Below are 15,265 nucleotides of genomic sequence, written 5' to 3'. Positions count from 1 at the left end.
TATTGATTCAATTTTTTTACTGATTCAATTTTTTTGCTGATTATGGGTCTGTTCAAATCTAGTTTTTTCTATTTCAGTTTTGGTAGTTTATATGTTTCTAGGTATTTGTCCATTTCTTCCAGATTGTCCAGTTTGCTAGCATATAATATTTCATAGTATTCTCTTATACTTATTTGTATTTGTGTGGTGTTGGTTGTGATCTCTACTCTTTCATTCATGATTTTATCAATTTGGGTCTTTTCTCTTTAAGTCTGCTTACGGGTTATCAATTTTGTTCATTCTTTAAAAGAACCAGCTCTTAGTTTTGTTGATCTGTTCTACTGTGGGGTTTTTTTGTTTGTTTCTACATCATTTATTTCTACTCTAATCTTTATTATTTCTCTCCTTCTGATGGCTTTGGGCTTTATTTGCTGTTCCTTTTCTAGCTTCTTTAGGTTTAAGGTTAAATTATATATTTGGGAGGTTTCTTGCTTCTTAAGACAGACTTGAATCACAATTTACTTTCCTCTATGGACCACCTTTACTATATCCCAAAGGGTTTGGATTGTGTTGTCATTTTCAAAGGCTTCCATGTAATTTTCTATTGCTTCTTTAACTTCCTGGTTAACCCATTCATTCTTTAGTAGGATGTTCTTTAACCTCCATGTACTTGAGGGCTTCCCAAGTTTTTTCTTGTGGTTGATTTCAAGTTTCATAGCATTAGGCATGGTATGTCTTAATATTTTTGTGCTTGTTGAGGGCTGATTTGTGTCCCAGTATGTGCCCTTTTCTGGAGAATGTTCCATATCCACTCGAGAAGACTGTGAATTCTGCTGTTTTAGGATGAAATGTTCTGTATATATCTATTAAGTCTGTCCAGTTCTCTGTGTCATTCAAAGCCATTGTTTCCTTGTTGATTTTCTGCTTAGATGATCTGTCCATTGCAGCAAGTGGAGTGTTGAAGTCCCCTACTATTATTGTATTGTTATCAATGAGTTTCTATATGTTTGTAATTAATTGATCTATATATTTGAGTAGTTCCACACTGGGGGCATAAATATTTATAATTGTTAGATCTTCTTGGTGGACAGACCTCTTAATTATGATATAATGCTCTCTTCGTCTCATGTTACAGTCTTTGTTATAAAGTCTAGTTTGTCTGATACAAGTATGGCCTCTCCGGCTTTCTTTTGGCATCTTTAGCATAACAGATGGTTCTCCATCCCCTCACTTCCAATCTGCAGGTGTCTTTAGGTCTAAAATGAGTCTCTCATGGGCAGCATATAGATGAATCTTGTTTTTTTAAATCCAATATTACACTCCATGTCTTTTGAATGGAGCATTCAGTCCATTTATATTCATAGTGATTATTGAAAGATATGAATTTAGTACCATTGTGTTGTCTGTAGAGTTGGTGTTTCTCATGATGCTTTCTGGTCCTTTCTAGTCTTTGTTACTTTTGGTCTTATTGTTTTGGTTTTTTTCCTCCCCTCAGAGAGTGCACCTTAAAACTTCCTGCAGGGCTGTTTTAGTGGCCATTAACTCTTTTAGTTTTTGTTTTTCTGGGAAACTCTTTATCTCTCCTTATATTTTGAATGACAGTCTTGCTGGATAAAGAATTCTTGGCTGCATATTTTTGTGATTCAGCACATTGAATATATCTTAAAACTCCTTTCTGGCCTTCCAACTTTCTGTGGATGGGTCTGCTGTGAACCTGATCTATATTCCCTTATAGGTTAAGGACTTTTTTCTCTTGCTGCTTTCATAATTCTTTTCTTGTCTGTGTATTTTGTGAATTTGATGATGATATGCCTTGTTGATGGTTGATTTTTGTTGAATCTAATGGGAGTTCTCTGTGCTTCTTGGATTTTGATGTCTGTGTCCTTCCCCAGATTAGGAAAGTTTTCCACTAATATACTCACATAAACCTTCCACCCCTTTTTCTCTCTCTTCATCTTCTGGGACTCCTATGATTCAGATGTCATTCCTTTTTAATGAATCACTCTTCTCTAATTCTTGTATCATGCTCTTTTGCCTTAGTTTCCCTCTTTTTTTTCTGCTTCATTATTCTCCATAATTTTGTCTGCTACATTGCTGATTCGCTGCTCTGCTTCATCTATCCTTGCCACTGTGGCATCCATTCAAGTTTGCATCTCAGTTATAGCATTTTTAATTTCATCGTGACTAGGTTTTATTTCTTTTATCTCCACAGAAAGTAATTCTATGTTTTTTTAACCCCAACTAGTATTCTTATAATCGTGATTCTAAATTCTAGTTCAGACATCTTGCTTATATCTGTGTTGATTAAGTCCTTGGCTGTCATTTCTTTCTGTTCTTTCTTTTGGGGTGAATTCTTTATTTTGTCATTTTGGAGGGAAAAAAATAATAAAATAAAAAATTTAAATTAAAATATTTTAAAACAACACAAAAACAAATAAAGGAGGCTAGATCCTGGTGTGTTTTGGTCTAGTTTTTGAAAGAAGCTCAAGAGAATAGAGAAAAAAGGGAAAGAAAAAAAAAGAGAAAAGGTAAGAAAATGTTTAAAATTTCTTATACAAAAATGGCATAAAATGAAATGAAGAAAGTGAAATAGAATTTTAAAACTTTACAAAAAATTTAAAAAATTAAAATAGTAAAAAATTTAAAGGTAATAAAAAAACATAAAATAAAAATAAAATTTTCTCTTTCTGTATCCAAGTTAAAAAAAGAAAAGAAAAACAAAACAAAACAAAAAACAAATAGATGGATCAGTGAACAGACTGAAATCCGAATGCAACTACATCCAGTTTCCCCTAGAAGTCTAACTATGAAGTACTTTATAATCCATACACTAAGCAGGCGAAGAGACTTGCAGTGGTCTTCTAGGGCCTGAGCTTGGTTGGTGCAGTTGGACGGGGCTTGATGTAATGGCTCTGTTCTCCACTAGGTGGCACTGCTTAGCTTACTGGGGTGGATCCGTGTGGCATGAGTATGCATGTGTGCACATGCATGGGAAAAGTGAAAATGGCCTCATCCAGCTTCCCAGTCTCTGGCACTGGAACTCTACACTCTCACTGACCAGCAATCAAGCACCCCTCCTTTGTCTCCATCTTCCATCCACTCCCTGATTCTATACTGTCCATGTCCAAGCCATCAGCCTGCCAGGCAGCACCTCCCTCCTGAATTATATCTCATATGGGGCTGTGTTTCCAAACCCCTCACTTCTGAGAGCATTGCAGCTTGGACTGGCTCTGACCCTCAAGGGGAGGATCTCACCAGACAATGGCCAGGTGCCAACTTGCCCCTGGGAACGTTCGTACATTCGCACCATTGCAGAGGTTCAGAGATTGTGACAAAACACAATACACAGCCAGGGCCTGGTTTCACTGCACCCTGGAGTCTTTGCTCCAATACCAGCAAATGTTGTCTCTGGCCTCCGCTGGGACCTTTGCCTATGGGGACGTCATATGGCCTCTACCTAAGGTGCTCCCAGCAGGGGAACTGTGTCTCCCTGTGTAGCCTGTGGGCCCCTCAGATCTCTCTGCTTACTCCTGGGGGTTCACCCTTCCCACCAGAGCACCACCAAGTATTAAGCTGTGGAATTTCCCACTCTGCTCTACTCTGTTTATAAAGTCCTAATGGTATTGAAACCCTCTCCTTTCTTTATCCCTTTCTTTTTCAGTCCCTTGTGGGTGTTTCCACTCTTTCTCTTCCTCTCCAGCTACTTTTGGGGGGACAGCTTTTTATGCACTCTCTCCTCTTTCTCTGTCCTCTCTCTGCAAAAACAGCTCCCTACCCTCTATGGCTTCTCTCTCCCCCAGTTCACTTCTCCAGACCATGTACCTGCCAAATTATGTGGCTCAAGTCATTAACTTTTGTCAATATCTTTGCCAAAATCTTATTTTGTTTTTATTTTAACTTGTATTTTCTTAAATATTAGTGAGATTGAACACCTTTTCACATGTTTATTTGTATTTTTACTTTTGTAAATTACATGTTCACATCTTTCTTTTTTTTAATTAAAGTTTTGTTTTTTAAAAATTAATTTATCGGAACTTCAGTTCAGGTCATGATCTCACGGTTTGTGAGTTTGAACCCTGTATCAGGCTCACTGATATTAGAACAGACCCACTTCAGATCTTCTGTCCCTCTCTCTCTCTGCCCCTCTCCACTTGTGCTCTCTCTCTCTCTCAAAAATAAACATTAAAAAAATAATTGATAGGAGTTCTTCTTTGTTGTATAATGGCATAGTGCATTTGAAAATATTTTCTCATAGCGTCCCATTTCTTATACTTTTGTTGCAAGTAGTCTTTAATCTTTACCTTTTTTGAATCTGGGTTTTTATATTCTTGAGGAGGGCATTCCTTTCTTTAAGACTGAAAGTTAAAAAAATGTATTTATTGTAATATACTTTCGCTCTTTGCATTTAGCTTTTGAATCCAAGTTAAATTTACTTTTACATATATTATGACAGAGGAATCTAACATATTTGTTTCCAAGTGTGTGGCTGGATACATGCACATCATTTATTGAATGTTGATATAGTTATCACTTGCTACAGACTGAAGTTTGTGTTCCCCTAAATTCATAGGCTGAGAGCTTAACACCCAATATGATGATATTAGGAAGTGAGGCCTCTGGGACATAATTAGGTCATGAGGGTAGACCCTCATGAATGGGATTAGTGCCCTTTTAAAGAGACCTTTATTAGAGACCCTAAAGAGCTCCCTTGCTTACTTCCTGTGTGTTATTATAGAGAAAAGATGGCCTTCTCTGAACCAGGAGGGAGGCCCTCACCAGACAATGAATCCGCTGGCACCTCAATTTTGGACTTCTAACCTCTAGAACTATGAGAAATTTCTGTCATTTATAAGCTATCCCATTTATGGTATTCTGTTACAACATCCCAAACAATATAAAACACCACTGATTTGAAATGCCTTCCAAAATTTTTTCTGAAATCCTTATTTTCTTTCATTGGTCTATATTTAATAATTTTGTGTGGATATCATTTTATTTCAGTTGTGGTGCCTTGAAGTAATACATTCTAAGGATTAAGAAACTAGTGTTTTGCACTCAATATACTAATTTTATTTAGTTTGATAGTATTATTTCATTTTTTATGTAGGCAAAAAGAAATCATTATAAAAGAAAATAATCTAAAGGAAAAGCCTGTAATGTTCAATGTGTTGGAAATAACCATATGCAGTCATTTTTTTTCTAATAACAAATTATATTTCCTAAATCTCTACATGAAAGGGAAAAAATGCTGCCTCTGACAATGAGCCTATTTAGTACTCTGATTTTGGCCTCTAAATAACAAGGTTCCTTAGGACTATGGCAATTTCCAGGTGTGAACCAGGTCATATAAAGGTTTAGCCAAAGAGAGCTTGTTGTGCCATAAAGCAAGGAAGTTTTTAAGGATCTACTGAGTTTTGTCAAAATAGCAGAGGAACCAAGGACTCCAAAGATGAAGCAATTTTCCCAATGAAAGAAAAATGGCTATAATAGATTGAAACACATGGATACACTTCATAAGGATTTCATAAAAGAGAAAATAAAACAAAAGCCTTATTTGTTATCGGGGGAGATGACTATCACACTAACTCCTTAAGATACACATTACATTGTTAATCAAGAAGAAAGAATTAAGTATTTATTGTCCCATTCTAATTGGAAATGAATTTCAGGATACCCAAATTGTCTCTGTTATAAAGGGATTTCTTTCTAATGGAAACTAATCAATATGGATTAAGTAATACAATTAAAAAATAAATAACTTCTTTTTGCAATTTATATTGAAATAATTTATTCAAGAAAAGCTTATCAGTGCATGCTAAATCATTAGGGAGAGGTGCTGGGGACCCCAATATTTACATGGTGACAAAGTACCAGTCTATGGATTACTTTATGATTGTAAGCAAAAAAACTCTAACTTGACAGAGGAGCAATCAGACTCTTACCACTCAAGTCTAATAATCAACCATAGCTACATCAGCAGTGGACAACCTAATGTTTTATATCTCTAAATGTGATATAAGTAAAACCAACATCACCTATTAAGCACTTCTGCCAAAAAAAACTTAAACCTATGCCTAAGAAAGCCTTTACATCTAACTTTTATTTTTTAGGAAATACAGGGCATAGAAAAGAGAAAGATTCTAAACAAGATGATGAAAAACAATAAAATTCCAAGCATCGTTCATAACATAGGACAGCTGACACAATTGTCTTGGTCTTTTCAACAAGTCAATGACAAAAAAAGAAAATTGTGTGTGTGTGTGTGTGTGTGTGTGTGTATGGGAGGAGTGTTAGAATGAGTCCCACCCTATATTAAAAGAGACAAAAGATACAACAACCAAATGCCACATGTAGATCCTGCTATGATCCTTATCTGAACAAATGAGCAAGAAAGATAATTTTTAGGACAACTGAGGACATTTGAATATGAATTAGGTATTCATATAGCACTATTATTAATTTTGTTAAACATTCTACCTTTATTGTGGCCATGTAGGAAAATGTTCTTATGTTTTAGAAATTTATCCTAAATTATACAGAAATGTTTTAAGTCCTTATTAGAATATACTTCAGCAAGTAAATAAATGCATATGATTAGTATTAATTGTTAAGTTTTTATTAAGTTTATGGTTGTTTATTTAAAATATGTATATATACACATCTACTCTGTGTATTTGAACATTTTTATAATAAAAAGTTGAATAAGTAAAAACAAACAGATATAACATATATAAATGACATGTATGAATATATAGTTCTTTTGGATTCAAATAGACAAATAGGCCCTAGGATATTTAATCAGGGTTTTATTTTATATACATATTTACTATATTACATCATTCTAATATTACACCTTTCCACTGATCAGAATTTTAAGGGAATGTTAACACTTTTATGGTTTTCTTCATGTAAGATTTGAATATTTTCTGTTAGATGCTTTTTTTTTTCTTGAGAGAAAAAGAGAGCACTAGTGGGGGAGAGAGCAAGAGAATCTCAAGCAGACTCTACCCTCAGCTCCAGGTGGGGCTCAATCCCACAACCCTGGGATCATGACCTAAGCCAAAATCAATAGTCAGAGGCTCAAGCAACTGAGCCACATTGGCACCTCTATTAATTGTTTTTCTAAGTATCTTAAGTATTTAGTTGCTCTTGTCTAGTACCAACTGCTTATTGACCAGAAGGACCAGAAGAGCAATGGCCTATAGGGAGGTTGATCTTCTTTCTGGTTATCTTGCCAGACTCTTTTTAGTGTTAATAGTTTTGCAGGAGGAAGGAGTTATGGCAGAAGAACAGGGAGACCCTAAGCTTGTCTCATCCCTTGAACATATAGTTATCAAATCACTGTGAACATCAAAGAAATCAACCAGAGGTCTGAATGAACAAAAACTTCAAGGTCACATTTAGAAAATGGATCACAGTTTAGAACGCAGGAGGTACAGAGAGTTTATCAGGAGAGAAATTGCTCTGGGTCTGGCTGCAGGGAGGAAGCCTGCTTACCAAGGCTACAGCAAAGCAGTATAAGCCGTGGAGTACAAAATCTGAACTTTTAGCACTATGCTACCTGTGGGGGAAGTGCCTGGCTTAAAGGTGCTCAAGTGGTAAAGCAAGGTAGAATACCAGGAGTGACACAGTGGTCCAAGAATCCCCTGGGTTGCAAGAAAGATGGGTTGTGCCATGTTCAGTGCTGTTTCCAGACGTAAGAGAGGGAATTTGCTCCAGTTGAGGGCTGCAAGCAGGGGTGCTGCCTTTCTGCTCTGTTTCGACAGAAACGCTGAAGAGCTGTGCAGTCCTGCCACTGTTTTTTTTCCCATGAGCCAGCAAAAGTGTGAGGAGATGGTCTGCCAGAGGAGCCGTGTGGCTATGCACCCCAGGAATCCCTAAAATTTGGAGTTTTGAAACTCAGTCACACGCCTATGATAATAAAAGCTTAGGCACCAGCTGCGTGAATGTAGGGTTCTGCTGCAAACCAGGGTTACAAGAGGGGTGGGGCCATGTTCATTCCTTCCTTTAGAGCTGGAAGACTTGAGGGAGCAAAACAGTGTCACCTAGTGGAGGCCAGAACCACTTACACCAAGCCCTGCTCCCTTGCAGTTTGGAGGTGCATTTCCACAGAAACAAGTCAGCCTGAGAATGAGGGCAGCAAGTGTCACCCCCCAGAAGACCAGGAGAAACAACTCTCTTCCATCAAGTCTATAGAATAATGCTGAAAAGCTGCAGCTCTAGGGGAAATAGGATCTAACTTCTGTTTTACTTTTATTCTTTATTTTATTTTTTTCATTTATTTTCTTATTTTTTAATTTTTTTTACTTTTTCCTATTATTTTATATATACATTTTTAATATTTACATATTCTTTAATTTTTTATTTTATTGTTTTGTAATTAAGTTAAATTTTATTTTTGGATCTAGATTCTTGTAACGAGCAGACCAAAACATACTCAGGATGCAGTTTTTTGTTTTTTGTTTGTTTCTTTGTTTTTTTGTTTGTTGTGTTTTTTGTTTTCTTCTTTTCTTTTCTTTCCTCTTCTTTTCTCTTTTCTTTTCTGGAAAAAAAGATGAGATGGAGAAATTTGCCCCAAAAGAGAAAATAGGCAGAACTCACATCCAGGGATTGAATCAACACAATATAAATAAGATGTCTGAACTAGAATTTAAAACCACGATTATAAGAAAACTAGATGGGGTTGAAAAAACCATAGAAGACACCAGAGAATCCTTTTCTACAGAGATAAAAAAAAAACTAAAATCTAGTCAGGTCAAATTAAAAATGCTATAACCAAGATGCAGTCTTGAGTGGATGCCATGACTGTGAGGACGAATGAAGCAGAGCAGGGAATCAGTGATATAGAAGATAAAATTATGGAAAATAATGAAGCTAAAAAGAAGAAGGATACAAAGGCCAAAGATGACGATACAAGACTTAGCAAGCACAGCAACTTATGAAACAGGAATAACATTCATATCCTAGGAGTCTCAGAAGATGAAGAGAGAAAAGCAGGTAGAGCAATCCTGCCAACAGGATTTGTTTTACAGAGAAAACAATTATTTTTAGGGAAAAAAAAACAATCTGGAGCTCCTGGGTGGTTCATTCATTCAGTTAAACATCTGACTTTGGCTTAGGTCATGATCTCATATTTCATGGGTTCAAGCTCCACCTCAGGCTGTCTGCTGTCAGCACAGAGACCACTTTGAATCCTTTGTCTTCTCTCTCTGCTCTTCCCCCACTCACTCTATATCTCTCAAAAATAAATAAAATTTAAAAAAAGAAAAGAAAAAATAATCTGATAAGCCCTTAAGTAATAAACCCAGAAGACAGATGTTGGTTTATATCAAGGTTTCAGAGAATGAGGTAATAACACGTGCATGACCCAAGAAATATTCCAGAAGAGGTGGGGGTGGCAAAACAAACAAGAAAGAATAAAGGATAAGAAGAAAGGACCCAAGGAAAATGAAAGACAGAGGAGGGTGACCACACATAAGTGGTAAAGTGTCCAGGAAGAAATAATTTAGAGACAACTCTCTAAAATGAGATTTTGAGATGTTTGCAGCATTACTCAAAGAGATTCTTCCTGGTGACATAAAACTCACCCAAACTCTGAGACAGCATGTGGGTAAAGTTATTGTAGAAAGAGAGAAAGGGAGGGAGGGAAGAAAGAAAGAGAAAGAAAGAAAGAAAGAAAGAAAGAAAGAAAGAAAGAAAGAAAGAAAGAAAGAAAGAAAGAAAGAAAGAAAGAAAAAGAAAAACAAAAGAAGCGGGGGGAGTTGCTGATGTAACCTCTAGGGAATACAACATTGAACAGTCATATGTAAAGAAAGACCTAGACACAAAGGTGATAATATTAAAAATAATACAATAAAAAGGCTCCAGTCATCCACAGAAATCTTATTGAAAGTTGTGAAACTATTGCATAAGTTAGAGTTTAAATCATTGTATTCAGCTCTTCATGACCCAGGAAACCCCACCCAACATCTGAGTTCTACATGCTCTAGACTGCTTGATATTTTTTTTTACAATGGAAATTTATTAATACTCCACAAAGAGAAGGGAGAGAGGAAGGAGGGATGAATAGAGAAAAGAAGACAGAGAGCTGGCACCCTGTAATGCACTAGAACTAGGAACAAAACTAGATGAATAATGTGTAATAACCATTCATCTTCCCTCCACTAGTTCCTCCATTGTATCCATTTCAGTTATTAATATTACTGTTTAGTCAACCACTTCACCTTAAGCTTTATTATTAATTTTCATTCCCCAACTCTACATTTTTATGCCAATTAGCTGCAATGCCCTGATATATCAACCTTTATTGAAAATAAAAGTCCTCTTTCATTTGAAAAAGGCATCCTCTTCACCTCAGAGCTTCAGAAAGAAAGTACAAGTTCTGCAGGAAAAGAAAGAAAAGATGGTCAGTTAACAAGTCAGATCAGGAATACTCAAGCCTGGTATTGAAATAGTGAAAGATAATGCAAGATGCTCAACCTCATATCCAAATCCCGTATCAAATAGTATATCCATTATATGCAGCCTCTCCATTCTGACCTCCACTGTCCTTATTCAATTGATATTACTTCTTACCTAGATAATGGCAGATGTCTACTACCTATTCTGTCATCTTGTCTCTACCCACTCCACTCCATTCTGTGCAGACTCTCAATTAATACTTGTTTTAGTCATGGGTCTAGATTTTAAGCCACCAAAACTGACTTGGTCTAACTTAAGCAGAACAAGTATTACCTGCAGACTATCAAGAAGTTCTCAGAATCAGTCTGAAGATGACTGAACCAAGTTTAAGAAATTGGAAAAAATAAAAGAAGGTAAGAAGGTGGGACACATAGTCAAAATCATCCTACAAAAAGAGTAGGAAGAGGACACAGCTGCTGGTGCCATGGCCACTGAGCGTTCTCCACCACCCAGCTAGATACATTGGTAACATGATAGGTTGTTGTATGTCACTACATCTTTGTGCTGATCCCTCAAGTTAAAGAATTGCATAGGACTTCCTAATTGGCTGAGTCAAGGCTATGTGCCTCCAACTTCAAATGGGGAAGATAAATGTCTGCCTTCAACAGTGGAAAACAGTACTCAGCCTCCAACTAAAACCTCGTAAAAGGGAATCCCCCCAAAATAGCAAGAGTGATCAGATTCTGGGTAATCAAAAATAATGATAATAATGTTAACTAAAATCTTCTTTAAAGAAAACCCTGACATCAACTAATCTCTAACAAAGGAAGCAAGAATATACAATGGGGAAAAGATAGTCTTTCAATAAATGGTACTGGGAAAACTGGACAGGTACATGCAAAAGAATGAAACTGGACAACTTCCTTATGCCATACACAAAAATAAAGTTAAAATGGATTAAAGACCTAACCGTGAGACCTAAGACTATAAAATTCCTAGAAGAAAACCTAGGCAGTCATTTCTTTGACATCAGTCTTAGCAACATTTTTTTTTCTACATATGTCTCTTCAGGCAAGGAAAACAAAAACAGAAATAAACTACTAGGACTACATCAAAATAAAAAGCTTTTGCACAGGAAAGGAAATCACCAATAAAACAAAAAGACAACACACTTAATGGAAAAAGATTTTCCAGTGATATGTCCCATAAATGGTTAATATCCAAAATATATAAAAAATAAATCTATACAATTCAACACCAAATAGTTAATAATAATAATAATAATAATAATAATAATAATAATAGCTATTTAAAACTGGGAAGAGGACCTGAGCACACCTTTTCCAAAGAAGGCATCCAGATGGCAAAGAAACACATGAAAAGATAAGTGATGGTCAACATCATTTATCATCAGGGAAATACAATTCAAAACCACAATGAGATATCACTTCACACCTGTCAGAATGGCTAAAATTAACAACACAGGAAACAAGTGATGTTAGCAAGGATGAGGAGAATTGATGAGAATGGAAACTGGTACAGCCACTCTAGAAAAACAGTATGGAGGTTCTTTTAAAAAGTTAAAAATAGAACTACGCTTCCATACAATCCAGATGTTGCACTACTACGTATTTACCTAAAGGATACAAAAATACTGATTTCAAGGGGCACATGCACCCCAAAGTTTACAGCAGCATTATCAACAATAGCCTAATTATGGAAAGAGAGCAAATGTCCATCAACTGAGGAATGGATAAAGACAATGTGGTACACACACACACACACACACACACACTATTTGTGTGTGTGTGTGTGTGTGTGTGTGTGTAATGCAATATTATTCAGTGACAGAACGAAATGTTGCCATTTGCAATGACGTGAATGAAACTAGAGTGAATTATGCTAGACAAAATAAGTCAATCTGAGAAAGACAAATGCCATATGATTTCATTCATATGTGGAATTTAAGAAGCAAAATAGATAAACATAGGGAAAGGGGAAAAAAGAGAGGGAGGCAGACCTTAAGACACTCAGCTATAAAGAGCAAACTGAGGGTTACTAGAGGGGAGGGAGGTGGGGAATGGGCTAAATGGGTGATGGGTATTAAGGAGGGCACTTGTTTTGATGAGCACTGGGTATTGTATGTAAGGGATGAATCACTAAATTCTAATCCTGAAACCAATATTACACTATATGTTAACTAACTAAAATTTAAATAAAAACTTAGAAGAAGAAAGGGTTACCTGGGTGGCTCAGTTGGTTAAGTGTTCAACTCTTGATTTCAGCTCAGGTCATGATCTCACGGTTCATGGGATCAAGCCCCATATAGGGCTCTGTGCTAACAGTATGGAGCATGCTTGGGATTCTCTCTCTCCTTCTCTCTGCCCCTCCCCCCATTCATGTGTATGCAAGCACACACTTTCTCTCAAAATAAAATACGAAACTTTTTTTTAAACTTAGGGAAAAAGCATAATGAGTTATCACCTTATTCCTGTCATAATGGCTAGAATCAAAAAGACAAGAAATAACAAGTGTTGACAAGGATATGGAGAAAAAAGGAACCCTCGTGTACTGTTAGTGGCAATATAAATTGGTGCAGCCACTATGGAAATCACTATGGAGTTTTCCTCAAAAAATTAAAAACAGCAATACCATATTATCCAATAATTCCACTACTGGGAATTTACCTAAAGGGGAAAAAAACACTAATTCAAAAAGATACATGCACCTCTATGTTTATTGCAGCATTATTTACAACAGCCAAGATATAGAAGCAACCTAAGTATCAACTGATAAATAAACGGATAAAGAAAATGTGGTATATACATACAATGGATGATTACTCGGCCGTAAAAAAATCCTGCCATTTTCAACAACACAGATGTAACTAGAAGGTATTATGTTAACTGAAATAAGTCAGACAGAGAAAAACAAATACCATTATGATTTCATTTATACATGGAATCTAAAAAACAAAACAACAAAAAGAAGAATCAGATGGTTGCCAGAGGGGACGGGCATGAGAAGACTAGCAAAATGCGTCAAGGGTAGTGGAGATACTGGCTTCTGGTTATAGAATGAATAAGTCAGGGTGCTGAAAGGTGACCATAGAGAATATGATCAATGGTATTGTCATAGCCTCGAATAGAGACAGATAGTGGCTACATTTGTGGTGAGCATAGCATAACATAGATTTGTGAAATCACTATGTTATGCACTTGAAACTAATATAACATTGTATGTCAACTATATTTAAATTAAAGAAAAAAATGGAGACCTTTACCGTTGAATCCACATTTCTAAATACAGCATTAAGGCAATAACCACTCTATCCCTGAACTTACTTTCTAGACTTTTCTTCTTCCTTTTAATTGATTCTTCACTGGCCACTCCCCATTCCCACTGTCCTTCTCAGGTATTCTTTCTGCTGATAATCATCCTTCCTCATTTCTACCAATACCAAAGCTACACCATCTTCAAGATCTTCTTCAAATGCAACCTCTTTCAAAAATCTGCCTTGTTTCCAGATAATCTTTTCCTTTTTTTTTAAGGGGAGGGGGGCCTAAATTTATAATACTTATATTCTTCCAAATTTATATTTTAATTATTTACATGCATTCTATCATTCCCTCTAAACTGCAATCTCTTTAAGAATAGAGTATGATTTATTTTTTTACGAATAACTTTAACATAGGAGCCAAATAAATGTTGAAGTGATTGTGCAAATGTAGCACTCAAAAGCAGATTTGAAACATAATTACTCACAAGCAGAAATTGGTTACAGAATTCCTCTGGAACAAAAAGACAAGAATGTAATAATAATAGACATGGCCTCTACTTTAAGAAAGCTCTATGTAGATATAAAAATAGGAATTTAAGAAATCATCCATCTTTATACATTTACCTAACAAAAGGATTCATTTTCAAAAAGAGTCTCTGTAACCTTAAAAAGGTAAACTTGCTATGAGGATTAAAATATTTAATTTGCAAAAACGTGTTTTAAAATATCTATTGTATAAAGAAAGCTGCACACATACATAAATCCTTTCATCAAACTCCTACTCTTCCAAAAATATCTTCCCTGGCTCTGTGATCTACAAGTAAGCAGAGAGAGAGAGAGAGAGAGAGAGAGAGAGAGAGAGAGAGAGAAGGAGAGAAGGAGAGAGGCATAGAGAGCTGGTTTAACAGAAGCTACAAATGGTGATTGAAGAGTTTGGAAAGATATATGTTAAAGGAGGTCAAGAGAATGGATATTATTCAGCATAAAGATTAAACGTGATTTGAGACAATTTAATAACAATCTATAAATACATGAAGGGCTCTTACACAGGGAATAATCACCAGTTTCTCCCTAACTTCAATTTGGACCAGAACAAGGAGAAAATTTATGTTAGATAAAAAGAAGTTTTTTTGAAAGTAGTAATTACTTAATACTAAAATTGATAGGTAAGGAGAATTGCAGACTCTTATTCCTTGTGAGCTGGCTTTAAAATGTGGTTTAAAAACATACAACCTCCTTAGAGGTAAAGAAAGACATTAGATAAATGTTCAAAGTCCCCTACAATCTCTAGATTTAAAACCTTAAAATTTATTTCTCTTTTAGAAAATCTTACTATTTGGGGGCACCTGGGTGGCTCAGTCAGGTAAGCATCTGACTTTGGCTCAGGTCATGATCTCATGGTTCATGAGCTTGAGCCCCGTGTTGGGCTCTGTGCTGACAGCTCAGAGACTGAAGCCTGCTTCATAGTCTGTGTCTCCCTCTCTCTCTGTCCCTCCCCTGCTTGTTCTCTCTCTCTCTCTCTCTCTCTCTCAAAAATAAATAAAACATTTTAAAAAAAGAATGAAAATCTTACTAATTTTTGGATCCCCTGTTTCACCTAAGAAA

This window comes from Neofelis nebulosa, chromosome 4 (genome assembly GCF_028018385.1).
Source record: "Neofelis nebulosa isolate mNeoNeb1 chromosome 4, mNeoNeb1.pri, whole genome shotgun sequence".
In the NCBI taxonomy this organism is placed as follows: domain Eukaryota; kingdom Metazoa; phylum Chordata; class Mammalia; order Carnivora; family Felidae; genus Neofelis; species Neofelis nebulosa.
This window is presented reverse-complemented; position numbering follows the sequence as displayed.